The sequence below is a fragment of the Nannospalax galili genome, unplaced genomic scaffold (assembly GCF_000622305.1).
Source record: "Nannospalax galili isolate Female #2095 unplaced genomic scaffold, S.galili_v1.0 scaffold221, whole genome shotgun sequence".
NCBI lineage: Eukaryota > Metazoa > Chordata > Mammalia > Rodentia > Spalacidae > Nannospalax > Nannospalax galili.
The window spans coordinates 858,473-882,436 of NW_008344592.1; the positions used below are offsets into that span (position 1 = coordinate 858,473).

Consider the following 23,964-nt stretch of genomic DNA (forward strand, 5'->3'; position numbering starts at 1 on the left):
AGCAAGCGAGCGGGGCATTTCTGCGCTGCTCGAGTGCGCCTGGGAGTCTGCCGCGGCGGCCGCTGCACGCGGGGACCGAGGACACGCAGCCCCGGGAGCCGCGCGTCCGCCAGCTTCGCCGTGCGCCGCGATCGCCCGTGTCCCGAGCCTCGAGCGGGTACGTGTGTCCGGGTCCACGTCTCCGGGCGTGGGTTGAGTGTGAACGCGCGTGTGCCTGTGGGTGGGTGCGAGTGGATGGGTGTGCGCGCGCGTGTGTGCATCTGGGGACGGCTGTGCGCCTTTGGTCTGGGTGGCGTATCCACATCTGAGTGCGGGTCTTCTGTGTGTCTGCGTATGTCTCGATGGATGTGTCTGGAGAGGGTGTGTCCCAATGTGTAGCAGTGTGTACATCTGGGTGAGGGTGTGTGCCCATGGGTTGTGGCGGGTGTGTGTGTGTGTGTGTGTGTGTGTGTGTGTGTGTCTGTGCACGCGCCAGTGTGGCTCCCTGTGTGTGCGCGTGTGAGGGCGGGTGTGCACCCGCGTAGCTCCGCGCAGCCCCCGTGTGCGTGTGCGCGGCTTTGTCTCCGCACTGCCGGGAGGAAGCGGGTGGGGGCGGCGGCCGAGGCGCTGACGCCGCCCGGAGCCGGGCACTGGCCAGGGCTGTGGGTGACAGCGGCCTTGGGGGCGTCCCAGACGGCCAGTGTCTTATCTGCTGGCAGGTGGGCAGCCACGCCCGGGGGCCCGGAGAGAGCCGGGCTGACAGGGGGCCACGGTGCGGGCTGAGCTGGAGCGGAGGGCGTGTCCTGCCTGAATCCCGGGTCTGTGTGTGTGTGTGTGTGTGTGTGTGTGTGTGTGTGTGTGTGTGTGGTGTGCCTGTGTGTGTTGGGAGGGGTGGATGAGTGTGAGGAGGTCGGGGTGGGTGTGTGAAGGCGTGGTTGTGGGCGCTCCTTAGCAGTGACAGCGGCCCCTAGGCTAGTGATCCAGCCTGTTCAGAGATCAATTTCCTTGTTGTGGCATAAGGACTATCAGCCAGGGCCAGAGGGAGCTTGGTCAGGTCATCCACACTCCCAGCCTAAACCCATGCCCGTGGCCAGGGCAATAGCCCAGGTTCCTGAGGGTAAGACGGATCACTCTCTTAAAGGGCCAGAGCCCCATTCCAGGGAATCTCCTCTCCAGAGGCTTCTGTACTTTGAGGTATCTCAGGGTGTGCCTGTACCTCTGGACCATGTACCAGTAACTGTATGCATGTCCAGATATCTGTGTGCCTGTGTGTGCTCTCCATGTGTATTTCTTATGCATTCAGGTGCATATGTATATTTTGTCAATGAACCGTGAATGAGATTATCTCTTCATGTATATGTGCATCTGTTTCTATAAGTTCCAGTATATTTGTTTTAATGTGTGTAGCTGCTTGTGTATTAGTGAGCCTGTATGTGGGCTTGCAAGACAAGTGCCATTTTGCTGCCAACTGGAGTAATATGGAAAGCCACTCTCTGAAAATGGGGTGAAAAGGTATAAGGAAGTCTGGGAATTTTGGGTTTGTGGGTTTCAGATACTGAACTGAAATGTAGGTAGATTGAGTTTGACAGGGATGTAATGATACAGAGAAACCGAGAGTCTTACAGAGGGAAGGAAAGAGGAGGACATGCGAGTGCAAAAATTATCCCTTTTCTTCTGTGCTACTTCACCTCCCCCTTAGCTGCATGGCTTGCCAGGGTAAGTGTGCAGGATTTGGAGTGTAGAGGGAGAGAACTGGGAGTGCAAAAGGAAGACAAGTGGATAGGTGATAGAATTGGGGGCCAACAGCAGATTTCTGCAAGTCTTAAGCTGTGTCCCTGCCAAAGGCAGCAGAGGCTGGGAAAAGCTAAAGTTGTCTTCTTCCCCCCAATCCAAGTCTCTGGAGAGGGTCTGCCCTGAAGCTCCAAAGCACTGCATTCTGGTCCAGGGGGCTCCTTTTGACTTCAACTAAACCCTTCATGTGTTTATCTTTATTAAGTATCTCTTCTATTAAAGACTAAACTCCCTAAGCCTCGGTTTCCCTGGCTAAGCAGATAGGGGGCTCAGTGTGGGGTCTTGGAAGCTTGATTTTTATCAGAATGTTGGTTTATTTCATTACTGTGATTTAGTAATTCTCCCTTCTTTTGTAAAAAAATATTTTATTACATTTTATTTATTTGTGTGGGGGCAGGAGGCAAAGGTGCAAGGAATCAGTTCTTTCCTTCTATCCTGTGGGTTCTGGGCATCAAACTCAGGTCATGTAAGACTTGGTAGCAAGCGCCTTTACCTGCTGAGCCAGGAATTCACCCTTCTTGTCCCCAGGGATCCTGGCCATGGTCCTCATGCACCATCTGTCACTTTCCTCACTCTAGCCTAGAGCACTGGTTCCCAGCGGGGTCAGCTCACTGCCTGCAGCAGGGTTACCAGTTTATTAGAAATGCAAATTTGGGGCCTCACGTCAGACCTACAGAAAAAAGAAATCTGGGGGTAGGACCTAGCAATCTATGTTTTATTTATTTATTTATTTTTATTTTATATTTTATTATTTTATGTGTATGAGTGTTATGCCTGCATGTAGGCAAGTGCACTGTGTTGTGCAATGCTCTTGGAAGACAGAAGAGGCTGTTGGATGCCCTGGAACTGGGGTTACAACAGTTGTTAGCTGCCATGTGGGTGCTGGGATTCAAACCCGGGTCTTCTGCAAGAACAGTCAGTGTTCTTAACTGCTGAGCCATCTCTCCAGACCTCTGTTTTATTTTTACTTTTTAAAAATTTATTTATTTTTATTCTATATGTATGAGTGTTATACCTACATGTGTGTAAGTGGAGGACAGAAGAGGGTGTTGAATCTCCTGGAACTGGAGTTATGGACGGTTGTTAGCTGCTATATGGGTGCTGGGATTTGAACTCGGATCTTCTGTAAGAGCAGCCAATACTCTTAACCGCTGAGCCATCTCTCCAGCACTGCAATCTATGTTTTTTTTTAAAAAAAAATATTTTATTATTTTTATTTTATGTATATGAGTATATTGCCTGCATGTATGTGAGTGCACCCATGTCATGCAATGCCACAGACGTCAGGAGAGGGCTTCGGATTCCCCTGGAACTGGAGTTAAGGACAGTTCGTAGCTGCCATGTGGGTGCTGGGACTCGAACCCCAGTCCTCTGCAAGAGCAGTCAGTGCTCTTAACTGCTGAGCCATCTCTCCAGCTCCTGCAAACCATGTTTTAACAAAAGCAAATGATTCTGATCAGCTCTACAAATCTGAGAGAGATGAAGATAGGGAAACAGGAACCTCTTCTTGGTTGAGACACTGGGAAAGCCCTTCCCCTCAGTCCAACATAAACACCCGAAGTAGCCCAAAGTCTACCCTAGTAGGTAAGGGTTCTGGTTTTAAGTCCCAGGTCTTCCTTGTGATCTTGGACAAAAGACTTCTTTACTGACTAATGCATTACGGTGCCTGCTCTGGGCCCATTCTCAGCATGCAGCTTCCTCACTTTGCTTTTTTTCTCCAACCTTTACCATGACTTTCAAGGGGCCTGGTAAAATCCACTCTGTCCACTTTTCTGAAATGGGCCACCTTGGTCTTTTAGTTCACTCAGACATCCTGCATTCATTTGCCTCTGGAAGTTTGCACATGCGTGGTGGCCCCTCTCTCTACCACACTCCACCCCAGCCCCCTTCCTCAGATTTCAGCCCAACAGTCTGTTGGAGGGAGGTTTGTCTGCTTACTCCCTAGGTTAGTTTAGTATTTTCCTCTTATACAGTCTTAGAGTTCTCTGTCTCTCATAGGACATTTGTAATCATACATGGACTTGTTGTTTGTCTCCCTTGACTAAATGCCATCTGGGCAGGAACTTGCTTATCAATCTTCCTAGTATCCCACACAGTGCCCAATTTGTGTTCAATAAGTCTGTCAAATTATAAAATAGCAGACGATGATAAATGACATCCAAGGTTTCTCCCTTTAAGTCTTTGTTTTTTGTCTTTTGTAGTCCAATTGACCTGGAACTCACTATATAGATCTGCCTGCCTCTGCCTCCTGAGTGCTGGGATTAAAGGCATGCTTCACCATGCCTAGGTCTCTCCCCTTAAGTCTTGACCGTGTACCATCCAGGCAGGTTCGTCTACTTTTTTTTTAGACTTTTTGAGACAGGGTCTCCCTGTAGCCCCAGCTGGCCTGGAACTCTCTATGTAGACCAGTCTGTCCTTGAACTCACAGAGATCCACCTGCCTCTGCTTCCCAAGCCCTGGGATTAAAGGTGTGTACTACCATGTGTGCACGTATGTAAGTGCACACATTGAATGTGTCATTCAGTGCCCATGGAGGACAGAAGAGGCCAAGGCTGTTTGATCCCCTGGAACTGGACTTAGGGACAGTTGTTAGCTGCTATATGGGTTCTGGGATTTGAACCCGGGTCTTCTGCAAGGACAGTGTTCTTAACCACTGAGCCATCTCTCCAGCCCTCATCTGCTTTTTAACTCCTGCATCTCCTGATTGTAGACTTGAGCTCTCACTGTGTACTCCAGCCACATAGGCTCTGTTCTAGGGAAGACAGGAAAAAGCCCTTGGGAGACAGAGACTAGCTTTTGTTCTGTGTCCTCCGAATAAGATTGCTTTTCCTCTTCTGTCAAATGGAGCTGTTGAGATGAATGGGTACTTAGCACAATAGTCACTCCTTATTTTGTGAGGCTATAGTCCAAGACCCCAGTGAACATCTGAAAGTATGGAGCACTGAATCCTATACCTACCTTGTTGTTGTTTGTTTGTTTGTTTTCCTATTGAGTTGAGAACATTCATCTAAAGGTAGCTTCTCTGATATATCTAAATTGACAGTATCACTATTCTTTTTCTTGTGTGTTTTAAAAAAAAATACTTTATTATTTTTATTTTATATGTATGTGTGTATTGCCTGCATGTATGTAAGTACGCCCGTGTTGTGCAGTGCCCACGGAGGACAGAAGAGGGTGTCGAATCCCCTGGAACTGGAGTTATGGATGGTTGTTAGCCACCATGCGGGTGCTGGGATTTGAACCCAGGTCTTCTGCAAGAACAGCCAGTGCTCTTAATGGCTGAGCCATCTCTCCAGCCCCAACATCACTATTCTTATGCTGTGGGGCCTCTATTATGTAAAATGAGGATTGAATGCATTGGGATATCAATGCAACAGCTGGCCTGATAACCAGCATGGCTATAAAATGACTGACAGATAAGTAGTGTATACAGAGTGAATACATTGCACAAAGGGATGGTTCACATCCCAGGCAGGGCAGAGCAAGAAGTTCTGAGCTCATCGTGCTAGTCAGAATAGTCTACAATTTAAAATTATGAATTATTTGTTTCTGTAATTTTGTTTAATATTTTCAAACTGTAGTTGACAATAGGTAATCGAAACTGTGGCTAGCCTCCGATAAGGAGGGACTATTGTGATTACTAGCACTGGCTCCGGAGTCATTCAGGCTTTGCCATATACTACCTGAGCAAGTGATTTCATCTCTTTACCTGTAAAACGAACCAATAGCAGTCTCGGTTTCACAGGATTGTTTTGAGAATCCAGTGCAACAACACATATGGAAGGCTTAGCCAGCAGTGTAAACATTTGGTAAATGTCACCCGTTATTATCTTATGGCTACTCCACAATTTGGTTCAACATGCTTGAATGGCTTGTGCTGGGCCCTTGCCCTGCAGAAAGAGCAGGGTTCAGAGTCTGGAGGTGGCAGCAGATGTGTAAGGGTGCAGTACCACAAGGACAACGCACAAGGTGGCCAGGCATGGTGGCTAGGTGGAAAAGGCTTCCTAGAGGAAGGAAGGTCCTAGAGGCCTAGAGGTGGCCTTTGGGTTAGATCTGGTCTTCTGGTAGTTGGAACAGCTTGTATAAAAGCAGTGTGGCTTGTTAGGGGAATCCCAAATAGTTTCAAGTGGTTGAAACAGAAGGTGGTAGGTGCTGGGGGCAGGTGGGTTGATGACTGGAAAATAGGCCCGAGCAGAAGGGCTCTAGATCTGGCCAAGCCAAAGAGCTTGACTGGTGCTGGGGACTAGGGGAGAGAAAGAAGCCAACCCGGAAGGATTGGATTTGCATTTCAAAAAACAGCTCTCCAGGTGGTGAGAGAGGCTGACCTGGGGTAGAAGGGGAGGATTATTGACCTGGAAAGGGACAGGGTTCAGCCCTAAAAAAACTCAATGGGAGTCACCAGTAAGGGTGAGGGGTGGTATATAGAGGCCCAGAAAATGACTGGACCTCTCTTTGGCCTCCAGGTCCTCTTAAGCCTTCACAGCTACCTGGTGAGTAGGTCTGAAAACCTGAGCTCAAGAGGCCTTGGTCTGCTGCTCAAAGGATGCACAGTATATTAATTTCCTGAGGCCACAGACCAGGGCCTCAGAGCCTCAGACCTGTATTCGAAGCTCTGGAGGCTGGAAGGCTGACATCAAGAGTCAGCAAGATGGTGCCTTCTGGAGGCTTCGAGGGGCCCACTGGCTCCTGGAGGGGGCTAACAGTGGTGGCTTTGGCACGTGGCCTCATCTGCCTCTGTCATCATGTGGCTTTCTCCCCGTCTTTGTGTCTCCTTTCTTCTAAGGATATTCTTCAATTTACGTTTAGACCAGCCCTAATCTCTTATGACCTCATCTTAAGTAATTACATCTGCAAAGACCCTATTTCCAAATAAGGTCATATTCTGATGTTCTATGTAGACATGATGGGAAGGGGGGCGGTTGTCACTTTGCAACCCAGTACAGATAGAAGATGGTAAAGGCCTTGGAGACCCACAAGCCCAGGTCCAAATTCAGGCTTTGAACAGAGCAGCTATCAGCCTTAGTTTTCTAGCTTATGAAATGGGAACAACAGCATCTACAATAATAGTGTTGTAGTGGTAAGACTGATCACAATAACAGCCATGATCATACTTAGTGAGGGGGTACACAGTAGACAATTATTACTTCCTCTGGGGGCTCCGCCGTCTCTGTCCTTAGTAACTGAGACAAGTTACTTAATCTTGCTACCTTTTCAGGTGTGAAGAGTCATCTTCCAACCCTACCTTCTTGCTAGATTGCAAATCCCAGGAGATAATGAGAAAGCTCTTTGTAAATTGCTTGGGGGTTTGTTGCTGTGATTTTTAATTATAACCTTCATCATCATAATAACCATTGGCTAGTGCTACATCCGCTGGGCCTCAACAGAGCCCAGCCCAGCCCACTCCTCTCCCAGGGAGGTCCTCTTCTCCCTTATAGAGGCACCTTCATGAAGAGTTGCCAGTGTCAGAGATGGGGACACCGCGAGATGATCTTTGTAGCTGCCTTCATCAGCCAGGGAGGGAAACTTATGTTCATTGAGAAGTAACACCCTGAAGCTGGTCAGTGGCAATTGGACTACCTTATCTGTGGCTCCTGTTTCCACACTGAATAGAGTTTTTTTTCCAGTTAAAACAGAAACAGGAGCTGGGGCTGGGGCATGTAGCAGCCTAAAGAGGGCTCTGCACAGGTCCTAGAGGTAGGATCCAGCTGGGAGGATCAGCATGAAGAAAGATGTCCCTGGGTCCTGAATGATCAGGTGGTGGTACCTGTGCAGGCTGGCCTGGCAGGTTGTTTTGTTTACCAGTTTGGCCGTGGCCATGTCTGTGCTCCAGCAGGAGGGGAGAGCCACAATGGGCAGCAGTGCAGGGAGCCAGCACCTGGAGGTAACCCAAGGCTTCAATACCCCATTGACAGCCAGGCTGATGCTTCTTGCTTCTTGGCAGGCTGGGTTCCTGTAAAACTTGCCTTTGGAAAGTGGAGGGGAAAGAGGGTTTATCCTGGCCTGGCAGTTTCCACCACCCACTCTTCCCCTTTCCTCTTTCCTCTTTGGGGGTTTCTCTCACTCCCTCCCCTCTTCCTCCTTTTACTCCTCTCTCCACATTCTCTCCAGATTACAGGTCTAAAGATAAAGTCTGCAGAGCCACTTCGGGTGACTGATTTGGGGACACCTAGAATTAGAAAGCCTGGGGTCTTCATAGGCTCACTGGTGACTTAGAAATCACTTCTTGGGTTTACTGGCTTCTATGTACCAGGTGCTGTGCTAAATACTTCATGTGACTTATGTCTCTTAATCCTTGCAACTACCCAGTGAGACAGAGTGCAATCCCCATCACAGCAAAGAAGGCTAAATAACATGCCAAGGCCTACTCAGTGCTCAGCCACCAAGAGACCCAGCTGGGATTTAAATACTGATCTGATCAAAGCCCATGGGTACCCTTGAGTCTTTCCTATATTGTCTCCAATGGGGCCTCTGAGAACATTTAGGGGTCTACAGAGGGGTGTGTGTTTGCTCAAATTCTAAGAGCAAATTCTTGACTCTGAGTTCAGGGTCTTCAAGCCAAGATGCCTGCCTCCAAGCCTATGCTCTGCCATGGTACTGGGGACTGTTGGTACATTGCTAGTCCAGGGCTGGCCACAGCTCTGAACCCAGCTGGTTCTGGGCAGCTACCCAGGGCTGGCCACAGTCTTGAACCCAGTTGGTTCTGGGCCGCTGCCCTTCTTTGGGGGAGACATGGCATCAGGGGGAGGTGACAGGACAGATCTGAAGATCCTTTGTTTTTTTGTAGTTATTGTTTTCCCATTGACCACCTTAATTTCACATGGATGACTTTGAGTCTAACAGTTAAAGCAGCTAGCTTACTGTCTGCAAATCAGATTAGTTGTCTACTCAGAAGGAGCTTGGGGGACTTGGGGGTCCTCTGTCAGACTCAATCATGGCTGGAACTCTGGGTAAAGTAGGCAGGGGAGGCAGAGGCCAGAGCCAGTAGACCCAGTTTCAGGGGTGCATTCTGCTAGTCGAGGCACGACCAGAAGGCAGAATGTTGGGATGAGTGCGGCAGCCCACCCTGCTTTTCATACCAAGTTCAGCTCAGGAGTCCAGCCTCGCTCACAGACAGGGCTGCTGACCTGAGGTGTTTCCTTAGAGATTGGGCAGCTGCACAGTCTTATGCTGAATCTCCACTGCAAGCCCCACTGTGACCATTATTTGGATGGTCCAGCCCAGTCCTGCCGCCTGCTTGCCTGCACAGGTGGTGCAACCAGAAGAGGTCTTGATGAAGGAGCTTCACAGCTTCTAGCCACAGAAGCCTCTCTTCACAGGGCAGAAACTGAATATGTAAAAGCACTCCAGGGAGAGTCCCGTCCCCTTAAGTCCTAGGGTTCTCTAGAGTTGCTCTTGCTATGAGTGATAAAGGGGGAGGGACTGGCTTAACTCTTCCAGGACTCACCCAAGTGTTCCTGAACTTCTGCATTGCCATGCATCATTTTGATAGTATACACTGTCCCTAGGACGGGATCCATTTGTATTATCTTTGTGTCAGTAAAAGTTTAGGATCACTTTCTTTGTGTGTGTGTGTGTGTGTGTGTGTGGGTGTGTGTTTGTGTGTTTTGAGATAGGCTCTCGCCTTTAGCCCAGGCTGACCTAAAACTGTTCTCACAGGGCCCATTGAGTACAGAATGAAAACTGTGGCATTTCTCCTGCCTCAGCATCCCAAGTGCTGGGATGACAGGTATGAGCCACAGTGCCTGGTGTCAGGACTTAGAACTAAAGTCTAGAGAAGGGTAAGCAGGGAGTTAATTGAAAAGCTTGGTGGAGGAGGCTTGTTTCTAGTATCTTGGGTACATTGTGGTTGAGTTTGCTACGAAGTTGTCAAGGGACTATGGACTGGTCACTTCCTTTTTCTGGGCCTCAGTTTTTCCATATGTAAAGTGGAGGTTGAACAGGTAATATCAAGTTTCCTTGCAGCTTGGATCTGGTGTCTGGAAGCTGAGCTTCCTGCTGCTGGGTCTATTTTCTCTGTCTCCTTTTGCACCTCTCCACATCACCTATCTCTGATGAGGCCCTCCTCTCCAGCATCTCCATCTTCTGAGATTCAGGCTCCTCCTGTCTCTTCCCACTTGCCAAGCTACATGCCCAGACCCACAGGTACCTTCCTCCCTCTCTCCCTTTTCTATGGCCACTCACCACAAATGCAGCAGGTTCCTGTGAGTCTGAGGAAGCTGGAGGTGGCTTCTTTACAGGGCTGGCTGGACTGGGCCAGTGCCAAGGGGAGGGCAGGTAGAACTCCTTTCCAGAGGCTCCTGGGACATGCCCAGTACTCACCCGTGTCTTTCTTTGTCCTGCCCTCTCGCCTTTCCCAATCCCAGTCAAAATTCTGTAGGTCTTCTCAAGCCTCTGCTCGGATGCTAGCCTCTGCCCAGCAAAGCTTCACAAACTCTCCTTCATCTCACAGTGAAATCTCTTTACCTCTTGTACATTCCCTTAGCACCTTATCTGTTCCCTTCAGAGGGACAGGTTCTGCTGGGTCTTAGAGGTAGGTGGTCTCTTTTACTAGGTTTTGAGTCTTTGCTCCCCAGCCCCCAGCACAGGGCTGTGCACAGAGCAGGTACTTAATCCTGGTTTAGGAAGTTTTATTGGCAGAGAGCTACCTCCAGCCTTGGGCTGTGCTGATGTCTTTGGATCCCCTGTGGCCTGCATCACTGGCAGACCACAACTTCTCACATAACTCCTCCTTTATTTGTGGGTTGGAGATAGGCCAAGTAGGGCAGTAGCTAAGAGCTTAAATTCCACTCCCGATGTTACCTTTTCCTGGCCATGTGACCTTGGGCAAATCACTTCCTCCCACTGAGTCTCAATTTTCTTAGGCTAAAACAAAGGGGTAAGACTGGGTGTGGGAGTGAACACCTCTAATTCCAGCACTTGTGTGGCTGAGGCAGGAGGATTGGGAGTTTGAAGCTAATGTGGGCTACATAGAAACCCTGTTTCAAAGAGCCCAATGCCAAAACAAAAACAATCCAACAAGGTCGAGATGACAGGTGTACTGAGGATGTGGAGAATTAACTGAAATGCTGTGTAAAGTGCTCAGAAAACATTGCAAAGAATAAATGACCAGGAGAAGTGGTTCAGTGATTAAGAGCAGTTGCTGCTCTTGCAGAGGACCCAGCACCAACATGGCAACTCACAACTCTGATTAACTTCTGTTCCTGGGGAGCCAATGTCCTCGTCTGGCCTCTATTGGTACTGCATGCACTTACATGCAGGCAGAATACTCATAAAATACAAATAAAAATTTTTTTTTTATGAAACAGCCAATAATCTTTATTTCACACTTCCCCATTCCTCATAAATAAAAAAATTGAAAAGAATAAATGTCCTACAAATGAGTATAATTCATTATTCTAAGTTAATAGCTCTTACCTTTATTGTTTCAGCAAACAATTTGCTGGGGGCCAGGGTGAAAAATAGGAAGTCTTTACAGGAGTTCAGAGGTCTCCAGGATCTTATTAAGGTCACTTAGGGGCAGCAGGACGCCAGCAAAAGGGGCCAGTGTCTAGCAGAGATGTGACTGAATGAGTTGAACAGTGGCCTGGACTGAGCAGAGATGCCACTGAACTGGAAGGGCAGGAAGCAGGAGAGTAACAGAAGTCAAGGGCTCCCTGTCCAGCATGGGGAGGTAGGCATGTGTTTGTAGGCAGAAAAGAGCAGAGACAAAATATGTGGAGAGATTCAGGGTCAGTTCCTGAGCAGGAGGGAGAGTAGCAAGCTTCATTTTGCCAAGAATAATTTAGGGGAGTGATGGCTCTTGAGGCCACTGTGTTGTGTGGGGTGCTGGGAGGTAGGGCTAGGAAGGGAGCTTTTAGTTGGAGGTAATAGGGAGCCAGTGAAGGAGGAGCAGCCATAGATACTTGGTTCCTCTCTGTCTAGTCTGGTACTGGGGATGGCTGCTTATATATCTGATCAAGGTCAGGATTTGAACCCTAATCTGTCAGAAAAATGATTTCAGAAGTGCCAGAATCTCTAATAATTAGAGCCAATCAGCAGAAGAAAAGATCTGTTGACCTTCCCCCAGCCCTTGGTAGACAAATGGGAAACAGAAGCCCAGGACCACTGCCTGAGCACTGTGGGACCTGGCTCCTGAGTCTGTGGATGTAAGTCTGTGTTAGGGGTTGGGAAAAGGATGATGTGGATGCCAGGGAACCCAAGGAGGACTAGAAATACCAATCCAGTTCAGGTTGGGAGCCATCTGTTGCCAGGGGGTGTGTGATCCAGGTGAGTGGGATGTGAGTGGGCTGGAGTCGTCATCGTTCCATGCTTTCCTTCCGGAAAAGGAGAAAGGGTTGCATAGGTGGGAGCTAGAGGCATGTTGAGATGTGGGGGAAGTCAGGGGGTGGCCTGGGGAGAGGAGGCTGTTGCTAAGCAGCCAGAAATGGGCCTGTAGAAGAAGTAGGCAAGCTAGTGCTGTGGGCCTGTCCCTCCCTGTCCAACCTGTGCTGGGATGGGATCACCTCCACGACCTGGTAGAAGCCAGGAGCCTATGGATTGGTTGGAAGACAAGAATCACGAGTACAGTGCAAGGCTAGAGACTTTAAACCCCTGTTCCTGGCATGCCCTTAGTGGCTGCTGTCCCAGGTGTTGTAATATCAAAGGGGTCAAGGAGTATCCTTCCCAAGACAGTTCTTCCTTTCGTCCTCATCTGTCAATCAGCCCACTTAGCAGGCCTGTCTTATTCCAGGTTACCTCCACCCTTTATTTGTTGATTAAAACTATTTATTGATTTGTCACCTGCTATATGTCAGGCACTGCCCCTGACTTTGTGGAAGAAATGTGTGCCACACTAGCAGGGACAGCTGCCCTCTGTCTTTTAAACCTCCTGTTCCCTTCCAAGTTCCCTTACCTCCAGATAGAACATTTCTACAGGAACTACCTCCTGCTGAACTGAAAACCAATCAGAGTTAATTGTTAAACCTAATAACCACTGAGTTTCACCCTGCTGGGCTGGCTGGAGGGGGCTGTGCTGGTCTTGCTCCCCTGAACAGGGGTGGAGCCACCCCACTTCTTCTGGCCTGAACCTTCCACCTCTTCCCAACTGTGAGATCTGTCTCCAGGGTCCTTTTCTTCCCAGGAGGCAGCTTGGCACTTGAACCCTTTCCCTTGCCTCCAGCAGAGGTGACCTTGGGAGGTGAGTATGGGCTCTGGCCCTGGTCCAAGGAGCTCTGCTTCAGTGCTCTTGGGAAGGCTGGGGATGAAAAAGTGCCTAGCCCAGGGGACTCACCAAGAATGTAGGAAGTCAGTAGACTGGGCCAGCTTTGGCTTTGCCTATTGCTGGGCATCTGTGAGGAGAGAAAAGAGTCACCCACTGAGGCCTGAACCCTTGACATAGGACCCCACTCAGTGCAGTCTGGTGTGTCTTTCTCCTGTTCTTCTCTGCCTCCTCATGGGGTTTCCTGTTCTGGGCTCTTCCTTGCTTCTGCCCTGGAGGAGCAGGGTTCCTTGAGAATAGGGCAAAGGCTTGTATCTCTCCCTGGAAGCTGAGCCTGGGCAGGCCCCTGCTAAGTTTTAGAAACAGATCAGCTCAAACTTTCAAGTCAGGAGATCCTGTCAAAGCTGATGACCTTGGGTAAGTGGGCCACTCTGAGCCACATTGTCATCCTTTGAACAAGGGTACTCTGAGTCCTTTATCACCAACACTGAATATAATAGGCACCAGAGGTAGATATTAATATTAGGCTCAGTTGGGGGTTTCAAATGAGTAGACATCATTCTATTCAGATGCAGCTGTGCCTCTGGGCTTAGCTCTGGGTCAGAGCCCAGGAGGCCACCACCCCATGCCCAGGGACCGGATTGTGGAATGCTAGCCCCAACAGCAGCTGCTAGTCAGTCACTGGTGGCTGCTGAACACTTCAAATATGGCTAATAAAACCCAGGAACTGAATTTTAAACTCTGTTTAATATTTTACTTCATTTGAATAGATTAAACAGTCAAAACAATACACCATTCAGTCATGGACAAACTTCTATGACTGTTTGGGAAGTTAGATTTCTGAATGTACTTTTCAATTACAATTATTTATTTATTTATTTATTATTTTTATTTTATGTGTATGAGAGTTTTGCCTGCATGTATGTAAGTGTACCACGTATGTGCAATGCCTGCCGAGGCCAGAAGAGGTCATTGGCTACCCTGGAACTGGAGTTAAGGTGGGTTGTTAGCCACCATGTTGGTGCTGAGAACTGAACCTGGGTCCTCTGTAAGAGCAGCCAGTCTTCTTCACTGCTGTGCTATTTCTCTAGCTCCTACTTTTTTAATTTGAAAAGCTAAGAAACATGGTGACACGCACCTTTAATTCCTGCATTTGGGAGGCAGAGAGGTGGATCTTTGTGAGATCAAGACCAGCCTGGTCTGTGTAGCAAGTTTCAGGCCAGCTGTGGCTACAGGGAGACCTTGTCTCACAAATGGATAAATAAATAAATAACGCTAAGAAAATCTAAATATTTGGTGAAAATTTAGCATCTGAATCAGGCTGTACTGTAAGTATAAAATACACATTGCAGTTGGAAGACAGCATGAAAAAAGAATGTAATATATTTAAATAGTATCTGTTGATTACATGTTAAAATTATATATTGGGTCAAAGGTATTATTAAAATCAATTGTACCCATTTCTTTATCCTTTTTTAAATGTGGCTAATGAAAAATTTTATATTCCAAGTGTAGCTTGCATTCTATTTTTTTTGTGTGTATGTGTGTATGTATGACAGGGTATCTTTATATCTCCCAGGCCCAGTCTGAGACTCCTGGGTTCAAATGATCCTCCTGCCTCAGGCTCCCCAGTAGCTGGGATGACAGGCACCTGTCACTGTACCTAGTTTCACATTGTATTTCTTTTCTCTTTTTCTTTTTCTTTTTCTTTCTTTCTTTCTTTCTTTCTTTTTTTTTGTGTCTATTTGAGACAGGGCCTCCCTGTAGCCCCAGCTGAACTGGAACTCACTAAGTAGACCAGGCTGGCCTTGAACGCACAGAGATCCACCTGCCTCTGCCTCCCAACTGCTGGGACTAAAGGCATGTGTCACCATGCCTAGCTTACATCATATTTCTATTGGACTGTGTTGCTATAACTCAAGTCGGATTGGACACATTTGAATAATTATACTAGGCTCTCTGGAGACTAGTTATTTGAGGAGGTTTGGGGAAACAGAGCTGACCTGATATGCCTTACCTCACCTCTGACCCTGGGACATACCTCTTGGTGGAATATCACCCTGGACAACCCCATAGCCTGAAGGATAACATTGCTTCTTACAGATTTGCATCCTGGCCATGCCGCTGCTCTTTGTGACACTGGGCACTTTGCTGTGCTTTACGTTAGTCTGTCACCTGTCAATTGAAACTAATAGTAATAGAGAAATAACCCCAGGAAGCTTTTAGCACAGTGCCTAGCACATCTGAGCAGCCTCTTCTTAGCGGTAGCTGCTATTGCTACCTGCTATGGGGTTGTTTCTGCTACTGTTGCATCCACCAGCTTGAATGTGTTTGTACCACTTGTCTGGATGAGGCATGGATCAGAGGGAAGCATGGGAGCTGGAATGGGGCTTAAAGATGTTTTGTGTGATACCTCAATAGATGGTTTACCTTTGGGGAGCCTCTTGGATGACCCTTTGTGCCAGTGATCAGGCAAAGATGACTGACTACCCATTTTATAGACAAAGAAGTACAGGCTTTTCCAGGGCACACCTCCTAACTACACAGCCAGAACACAAGTGTAGGACTTCCCAACCCGATTGTGGTGATACTGGTTAGGAATGCCTCTGTCCTCAAGTCTCCTGTAACTGAAGAGGGTCTTTGTTTTTTGTATGTATGTGATAGGTGTGTGTGTGTGTGTGTGTGTGTGTGCGTGTGTGTGTGTGTGTGTGTGTGTGTGCGTGTGTGTGTGTGTGTGTGTGTGTGTGTATATGTGGAGGCGAGAGGATAGTGTGTTGTTTTTTTTTTTTTTTTTTTTTTTTGAGACAGGATCTCTCACTGGCCTGGAACTCACCAAATATGCTAGGCTAGCTGGCCAGCAAGTCGCAGGGATCTGCCTGCCTCCACCTCTCAGGGCTGGAATTGCAAGAGCAAACTACCACACCTGGCTTTTTAAAAATGTGGGTTCTGGGGAGCAAACTTTCACCTATAAGATAAATACTTTATCAACTGAACTATCTCTCTATTATTATTATTATTTGAACCAGGGTCTTATTATGTAACCTTGGCTATCCTATAACTCACTATATAGACCAGACTGGCCTTGAACTTGCAGTGATCCTCCTGCCTCTGTCTCCTGAGTAATGTGATTGCAGGCATGCATCACTATGTTTGGTTTGGAAAGAGTCCTGACAGCATTTTGTATAGCTGTTTTATTCTGGAGTTGAAGCTATAGAGGGGGAAGGCGGGAGGAAGAGAGGGCCAAGGGGTGGAGGACTGTCCTGGGATCACATAGCAAGATGGTGGCCAAGCTGGAGCTGCTTCTGTTTGTTTCAAACCAGCCCCCTTCTTAGCTCCAACCAGACTGCGGCCTTGGTTCCTGCCTAGTCCCCAGAGATGGCTTCTGAGAAAGAGGCTTTTCTTTCACCTGCACCTTCTGCTCCTTCTAATGTAGTTGCACTCTGAGGTTCAGGCGTACGCACACATGGCCACCATTGCTTGATTTTCATTCCTCCCCAACCTGAACACTAAAATGAAGCTTCTCTGCAACTTTCTGGATCATTCAGGGAGACCAAAGGCTTTCTCATTAAGGAGGCCTGGTCAGATCCCTCTCTTGCAGTTAATTTACTCTGTGATCTTAAGCAGGTTATTTGGAATTTTGTTAGCCTCACTTTCCATATCCAAAAACCAGCAAAATACTGTACATATAACCAGGTGATTAAGAACCTGGGTCCTGGGGCTGGAGAGATGGCTCAGTGGTTAAGAGCACTGTTTGCTCTTGCAGAAGACCTGGGTTTGGTTCCCAGCACCCACATGGCAGCTCACAACCATCTGTAACTCCAGTTCCAGGGAATTCAAAACTCTCTTGGTGGCCTCTGCAGGCATTGTATACATGTGGTACACCTACATACATGCAGGCAAAACACTCATACACATCAAAAAAAAAAAAAAAAAAAGGGTCCTGCAGCCTAGTGGCCAGTGGGGGTATGCCTCAGCCCAACCACTCACCACTGTCTGGTCTTCTGTGAGTCAGTTCACTCTTTGGGGCTCAGGCTTTGCATGTGTACACAGTACCTGTTCCCTCTGATGGATGGACCTCCCTACATCATCATTTCCTCTCATCCTCTGTTGGCCCTGGAAGCTGACACTGCTACTCCCTTTTCTAGTTGAGGAAGGGAAGTGACTTGCCCCAGCCACACACCCAGCCACAGGGCAACTACAATGCCAGCCAAGTCTGTGTGGTTTCAGAGCCCAAGTTCATAAGCCACCATATGTTCTTTCTTCATGTTCCATGGAACAACTAGTCCCACCTGGAGGTTGATGCTCTGGAGTGTATGAGTCTGAGGACGCAAATCTTTTCCTTCCAACAACCCTGTCCATTTATGCCAGACCAGATCTGAGATGGGGCTCAAAGAAGATGCAGAGAAGCTTAAAACTTCCATGAGGGAGTTATAGCAGAGTAGGTCACAAATGTTAGAAAGACTGAGAGATGTCTAAGCCCAACCACACTTACGTCATAGATGGGAAGACTGAGGCAGAACAGTGAGGTAGAGACAGTGATGGGTGTTCTCCCTGAATACTGGAGTCCACTGAACGGACATGGAAGAAAGCCCCAGGGAGGAGCCTTGTCCCTCCTCCAGCTCTACCCAGCACCACCAAGTCTGTGGATCCCACCTTTAAATGTCCCTCAAGTCCATCCACTTTGCCTCTTCTGTGGCTACTCCAACCTAGGCCCCTGTCATTTCTCCTAATTGATTCTTCCCCAGTTACTCTGGCCTGTTTCTAGTCCTTTTCTCGAGGACTCATTGTCACCTTAGCCTCCCTAGCTCTGCATGGCCTGGCTCCTGCAGATTCCTTCCCTGCCCTCCTGCTCTCTGTTCAGTCCCCTGGCCTTTCTGTTTAACAGGTTCAGCAACTTCCCTAAGCTTCTGGAGAGTCCTGTGCCAGACTCCCATGCTGAAGGGCCTAATGCTCTCTCCTCATTCCAGGTGCTGGGCTGAGGACATCTTCCCCAGGGAGCCAGAGTACAGAGGAGGGGTGAGTGTCCCAGAGGCTCCGCCTCAGCTACTGCTTCAGCTGAGTTTGGGCCAAGAGGTCTTCCAGGCCTTCTGGTTCTGAATTGTTCCATGTTGCTGCATGGAGGTTTATCTAAGCTTCAGGCTTTTGCTGAGGTTAACGCAGGGGACAGGGCTGAGGCGCTCCTGTGGAGGTAGAGGCCTGAGTGCTCCTTCATAGATATGTTTTGCCTCTCACTTATCCACACCACCAAGGCTAGAGACGGGAAGCTGGATCCTTGGGCCTTGTGGCCCTAGCTTTCTTTTGCTGAACCACTCCTGGGTGTAGGTTAGACTTATAAGAGGGTGGTTCTGTTCAATTCTGCCACTGAACTGACTTCCTGTTCTGTTGGCCCTAGAGTCATGTATCTGTTGTTCAGGCAGGATCTGGGGAAGGTAGGGTCAGGATAAATGAGTTTTTAAAAAACTTTCCAGCAAGAGAATCCTTTAAAAAATATTTATTTTATGTGTATGTGTGTGTGTGTGCTTGAGTGTATGTATATGACATATACATGCAGAAGCCCATGGAAGTCAGAAAAGGATGTTGGATCCCTTGGAACTGGAATTACAGGCAGTTGTGAGCCACCATATAGGTGCTGGGATTCAAACCCAGGGCCTTTGCGAGAGCAGTGAGTACTTTTAACCCCTGAGCCATCTCTACAGTCCTACCCTCCCTTAAAAAAAATTTTTTTTTTTTTTTTTTGAGACAGGTTCTCTAGGGAAATCCTCTTTGGAAATGAACCCCAAAGAGTCTCAGTGTACAATATAACTAAATAGGTTGTAGCCCCTGTTGCATTTGCGGGAGGGCTGGAGACTAACTGGCTAATTCCTCAGATCAGACAATACCACAGACCCTGCTTTGGCTTTGGGTAAGACACTTTGGAAACCGTTGGCTCAGTCAGGCACAGTGACACATGCCTGTAACCCCAGCATTAAGGAGTCTGCGGCAAAACTTCTAGGCCAGCACGTTATAGAAGGAGGCCCTGACTCAAAACAAGACAAAGCAAAGCAAAAACCAACCAACAAACAGTTAAGAGAAAACAAAACAAAACAAAACAAAACAAAATCTGCTGGCTCAGGGCAGGGTGAGGCCAAGAGACGGCATCAAGCCAGCAAAGCTATATTGATTAAGAAATTACAAAGTCATATACAAATGTCACTGTGGGGTTGTTAGTAAGGCAGGACTGCCTGAGCTGTAATGTTATTCCAAAATCTTCTGGTTTTAGTTTGGATATACATGTGGTACCTCTGAACTTCTAAGGGGTTGCTCTGTGTGTGTGTGTGTGTGTGTGTGTGTGTGTGTGTGTGTACAGAGTGTGGACTATGGGGGAGGGGAGGGCAGGTAGAATGAATGGCTAACAGAGCTGGAACTATTATCCCTGACTAGTGGGGGCAGGAGTGGCTTTAGCTCCATTTCAGATGAGCGATTTGGCCTCTTCCTGCCAGCACACGGGCCCCAGATCTCTGGGCAGGAAGCACCAGGAACAAGGAATTCTCTGTCTGCAGCCCCAGCACAACCAGGGTAGAGGAGGTGGATTAGGACTTCCCAGGAGGGGGCCTGCCCAGCAGTTCCCTGACATTTGGGCAAGCGTCTGCTTGGGGAGGTGGGGGCATGGTAACAGGAGGCCGAGGTGAGTTTGTGCATTTATTCCACAAGTTCCTCAGGCCCTCCCTCCAAGGAGCCAGGCTCAAAGGCAAGTGACTGCAGGACTCAGAGCTGAGAAAGAAGAGATGCTAGGTATTAATCACCATCTGTGAGAGGGAGTGGATTTTTTACAGGCAGCCTGGTGCAGGGGAGGTCACTGGTCAGAGCCCTGTATTTAAGTTCCTTCTCTGTGACCTTGACCTTCTTACTTTCCCTTTCTGGGCCTCAGTTTCCCATCCTTTAGAATGTGGATGAGCACATTAGCAGCCTCCTCCTCCTCCTCCTCCTCCTCCTCTTCTTCCTCCTTCTTCCTCTTTGGTGGAAGGGCATGCTGGGCACTGAACCCAGGATTTTCTGTGTGCTAAACAAGCACTCTACCTCCAGCTGCTCCCTTAGCCCTTTAATGCTCTTCTGAATATGGATCAGAACTACAGTTTTCAGATTTTTTGGGGCAACATAATCCCATGTGCTGTTTGTTTTTGCAATCCTGGAAGTTGAACCAGGCAGTTGAACTAGGCAAACACTCTATCACTGAGCTACATGTCCCATGTCAGCATTTGTCTTTGTGTGTGTGGTATGTGGGGGGGTTGTGTATGTGGTATGTGGGGGGGTTGTGTGTATGGTGTGTGGTATGTGTGTGGTGTGTGTGGTAATTGGGGGGGTTATGTGTGTGTGTCGTGTGTATGTATGTGTGTGCATATGGGTATGCATGTTGTATGTGTGTGGTGTGTGTGTATGTGTGTATATGTGGTGCGTGTTGTATGTGTGTGCATATGGGTATGTATGTTGTATGTGTGTGGTGTGTGTATGTGTGTATGGTATGTGTATGGTGTGTGGTGTCTTTGGGGTGTGTATTTATGTTGTGTGTATGTGTGTGTGTGTGTGTGTGTGTGTGTGTGTGTAGCTCAGGTACTTATGCTCATGCAGGAAGTACTTCACTGGCTGAGCTATCTCCCCAGCCCCATGTTAACATTTGTGACAGTCTGTCTAGTTGAACTGGGGACAGTTTATCCATAATCCTGCTCTCCCTATTGCCCTTGGTTCTTTGGGTGCTTTTGGAGGTTCTTCTGCAAATACCCAGGGCTCTAGGAAGTGATGTCTAAAGGTACTGGGTGAGGATGTTTCCTGAGAACATGCTTTGTGAACCTCCCTTGAAGCCAGATGGGAGGGGTGGGGACCAAATGCACAGGAGCAGGTCTAACACTGGCCTCTAACTGGCCTTCCCCTGGCTGCCACAGGCCTGATCTTGATTGTCCTGTGGCAGGTCATAAGACTGAAGGATGAAGACTCAGGTGAATTTTCCATGGTCCTCCATTACTGCTTATCTCTCCCCTTTAAGCTGTCCACTGCCCCAGTTTCACTGTCCAAACAGAAAGGGGAGACTTTTCTTCTAGGGTCTATCTGTCAGTCCAAGGGTGTGACTCTTGATTGGTTCCATCCCTGTTTTGGGGGAGATAAGGATATTCTCAGTGGTTTTTGCCCACATGCCTAATGGAGGGGTGAGGCTACTGCCAGGCTAAGGAGATGGTGGCTATTGGGCAGACAGACCACTGGACCACAACAAGGTTTTAGTGGAGTCTTGGTTATGGGAGCTTGAATAGCTCATAGACCTACAGGGGGCAAAAATGTTGGTGTACAAACAACAACAGTGATAACAGTAGCTTAGGTCGCCTGCATTACCATGTGCATGCTAGGTGAAGTCTCTTTATTAGTGCACATTATCATTTAATCCTCATGATAGTCCTTTGTGTGAGTACTGTCATCACCCCCCTGAATGGGTGAGAAGCAGAGGTGCAGCTAAGTCCACACACTAAGTAAGAGGATGACTGGGATTCAGGCCCATGGAGTCTGGCTTCAAAGCCCACACTCTGATCACTCTTTCCCCTTCCTCTGCTCAGTGGGCCAAGTGGCCGTCCTGTATCTGCTTACATACTGCTTGGTGACACAGAGCTCATGACCTGCAGAGGCGGCCCAGAGCCAGGCTGCACTGTCCTGCCCTTTGGAAAGAACTTCTTGCTGCTGTCCACAGATCTATCTCCATGCAAATAGATCTGTCCTGCAGGCTGCTCTGTGCCAGGTATTTCAGATGTAAAGAAATACCATCCATGAACCTGCCAGAAAGGTCTCGGTAACCAAGGGTGCATTATTGGGCTTTTGCTTTCTGCCAGGCTCTGTGTAGAATGCATTATCTCATTTAATTACAACAGATCTGTAGAAGAGGTGCTGTCATTGTCCTCATCTGGAAACAAGCTCAGAGATGACAGCGGCTGACTCAGGGTCACAGGGCTAAGAAACCACAAAGCTGTTGTTTTGGTTTGGATCTACTAGATTCCAGAGTCTTTGCTAAAAACCAGAATTGTTATTGGGCTGGAGAGATGTCTCAGTGGTTAAGAGGTTAAGAGTGCTTATCCAGGCTCAGTTCCCAGCACTCACATGGTGACTAACAACTATCCATAACTCCAGTTCTAGGGGATCCAGTGCCCTCTTCTGGCCTCCACAGGCATTGCACACATGTGGTACACTTACATACCTGTAGGCAGACACAATATAAAAATAAAGTAAGAAAATTGAAAAACCCACTGTGTGCAAATTGCCATTGGAGACAGACAAAAAATGGTGGAAGTTTAGAGGAAAGAAGAGGCAAGATGGGAGGAGCAGGCTTTGTCTGGCTGAATATGGCTGGGATCTCAACATTCAGTTCAGGAAGAACTCTCCATGAGGAAGGAGCTGCCTGAGCAATGAATGGCAGGGAAGGGAGAAGTAGGGGTCATTAGGTTTCCCCAGAACTGGAGGGCTAAGGCATAGGTGGTGGCCAGTTGTGCTTTCTGACCCCACGGGAAGTGCCTCTTCCTTTCATATTGTTTTACTCAGTGTCCTGAAGGAATATTCAATTGCTTTCCCTTCCCCTCAGATGTGAAGAGGACAGCCCCATGGGGATGGTGGGCCAGGGCATGCTTGTTAATGATATTGGCATCAGCCTTCCTTCATGCCTGCTAGTGGGGGATGGAGGGAAAGTGTCCTCCTTTGGTCTGTTGTCCAGGATTCAGAGCTTTGATAGCCAGGATGGCTTTTGGTAGCCTTACTGGAGAAAGAGCCCCCTAGCCCCACTTGGAGCAACAGGCTGTAACATGTGTCTCTGAACAGTGGGGTCCCTCTCACAGCTAATCACATCTGATTTATCTTAGGTGGATAAGGTCCCTAGAGGCCTGGGCTCTGTCCCTAAAGTGCCTTTGGGATTTTCTCCAAACAAGGTGGAGAACTCTGTGTTATGTGCATGTGTGTGTGTGTGTGCGCGCACGGGTGCTGTTAGTAGCAGTCATAATTACTAAATGAGACAGCATTTTGGGCACATTATTACCCCATTTTACAGATGAGGAGCCTGAGGTTCAGAGGAAGAAATGGCACAAATGCATTGTCACACAGAAGCTGGTTATGCATTATCTCCTAAAGGAGGGAGGGGCGCAGGAGGCTCAGCAAGGAAGCCTGCCCTTCCCTCCCATATCCTTGCCTACCCATCCCTCCTCCTGCCTCTAGACGCCCCCCCCACACCTGTAACAGGTAACCCTTCCCACCTCCCTTGGCTTACTGCCTGCCTGGAACCAGAGGGGCTGTTTTGAGAGGCTCCAGACCTCAGACATGTTAGCTAGATAAGGCCCAGATGTCCAGCATTCCTTCTGTGACTCCGAGTCTCTGGGATCCTTGGATTTCTCAGATCCTTTTCTGGCTCACATCAGGACTAGAAATAATATTCTTTATATTTTCCCATGAAAGGCCTTTCAGTTTCTCATCTCCCTTTGGTTTCCCCTATAATCCTGAGAGATAGGACAGGACAGGAAAGACTATAGGGTCTCGTGTAGTCCAGATTGAGCTTACTATGAAGCTGAGGATGACACTGATCTTCTTTCCTCTACCTCCTGAGTTCTGGGATGACAGGCATGTACTGATATGCTTGGTTTATGCAGTGCTGGGGATGGCTTTGTGCATGCCAGGCAAGCACCCTATCTGAACTACATCCCCAGCCCTAATTATCCCATTTTGTGGGTGGGTTAACTGAAGCTCAGAAAAGGTAAATGATTTGTCTAAGGACACACATTTAGTGAGTGGCAGTTAACTCGATTTCCGTGCATGGGAATCCTGGTCTCTTCTCACTGCCCTGTGCTGACAGCTATAGGGAGCCTTTGGGGTGACCTCTTAGCTCCTTTCCACCACCAGAACTCTCTCGCTTATCTATCCCACCATGTATAGAGATCATGCCCCCAGTTCAGAGCTTCTCAGACTCCCTAAGATCTGCAGAAGAATGCTTCCTCCACCATGTCTGT

The 23,964-nt window shown here is 48.2% G+C and overlaps 1 protein-coding gene across 2 annotated transcripts in view; it reads left to right on the top strand.

The window, feature by feature from the left end:
• The first annotated feature begins 18 nt into the window (after positions 1 to 18).
• Positions 19 to 23,964, top strand: part of Epb41l1 (erythrocyte membrane protein band 4.1 like 1) — a 132,327-nt gene continuing 108,381 nt past the window's right edge. Inside the window, exons 1-2 of one of the 2 annotated variants that reach the window (XM_008840771.3) lie at positions 19 to 157; positions 17,935 to 17,983. The gene's annotated coding sequence lies outside the window, so the exon portion shown is untranslated. The remainder of the gene's footprint in view (positions 158 to 17,934; positions 17,984 to 23,964) is intronic. The other variant, XM_008840772.3, reaches the window with a different exon arrangement.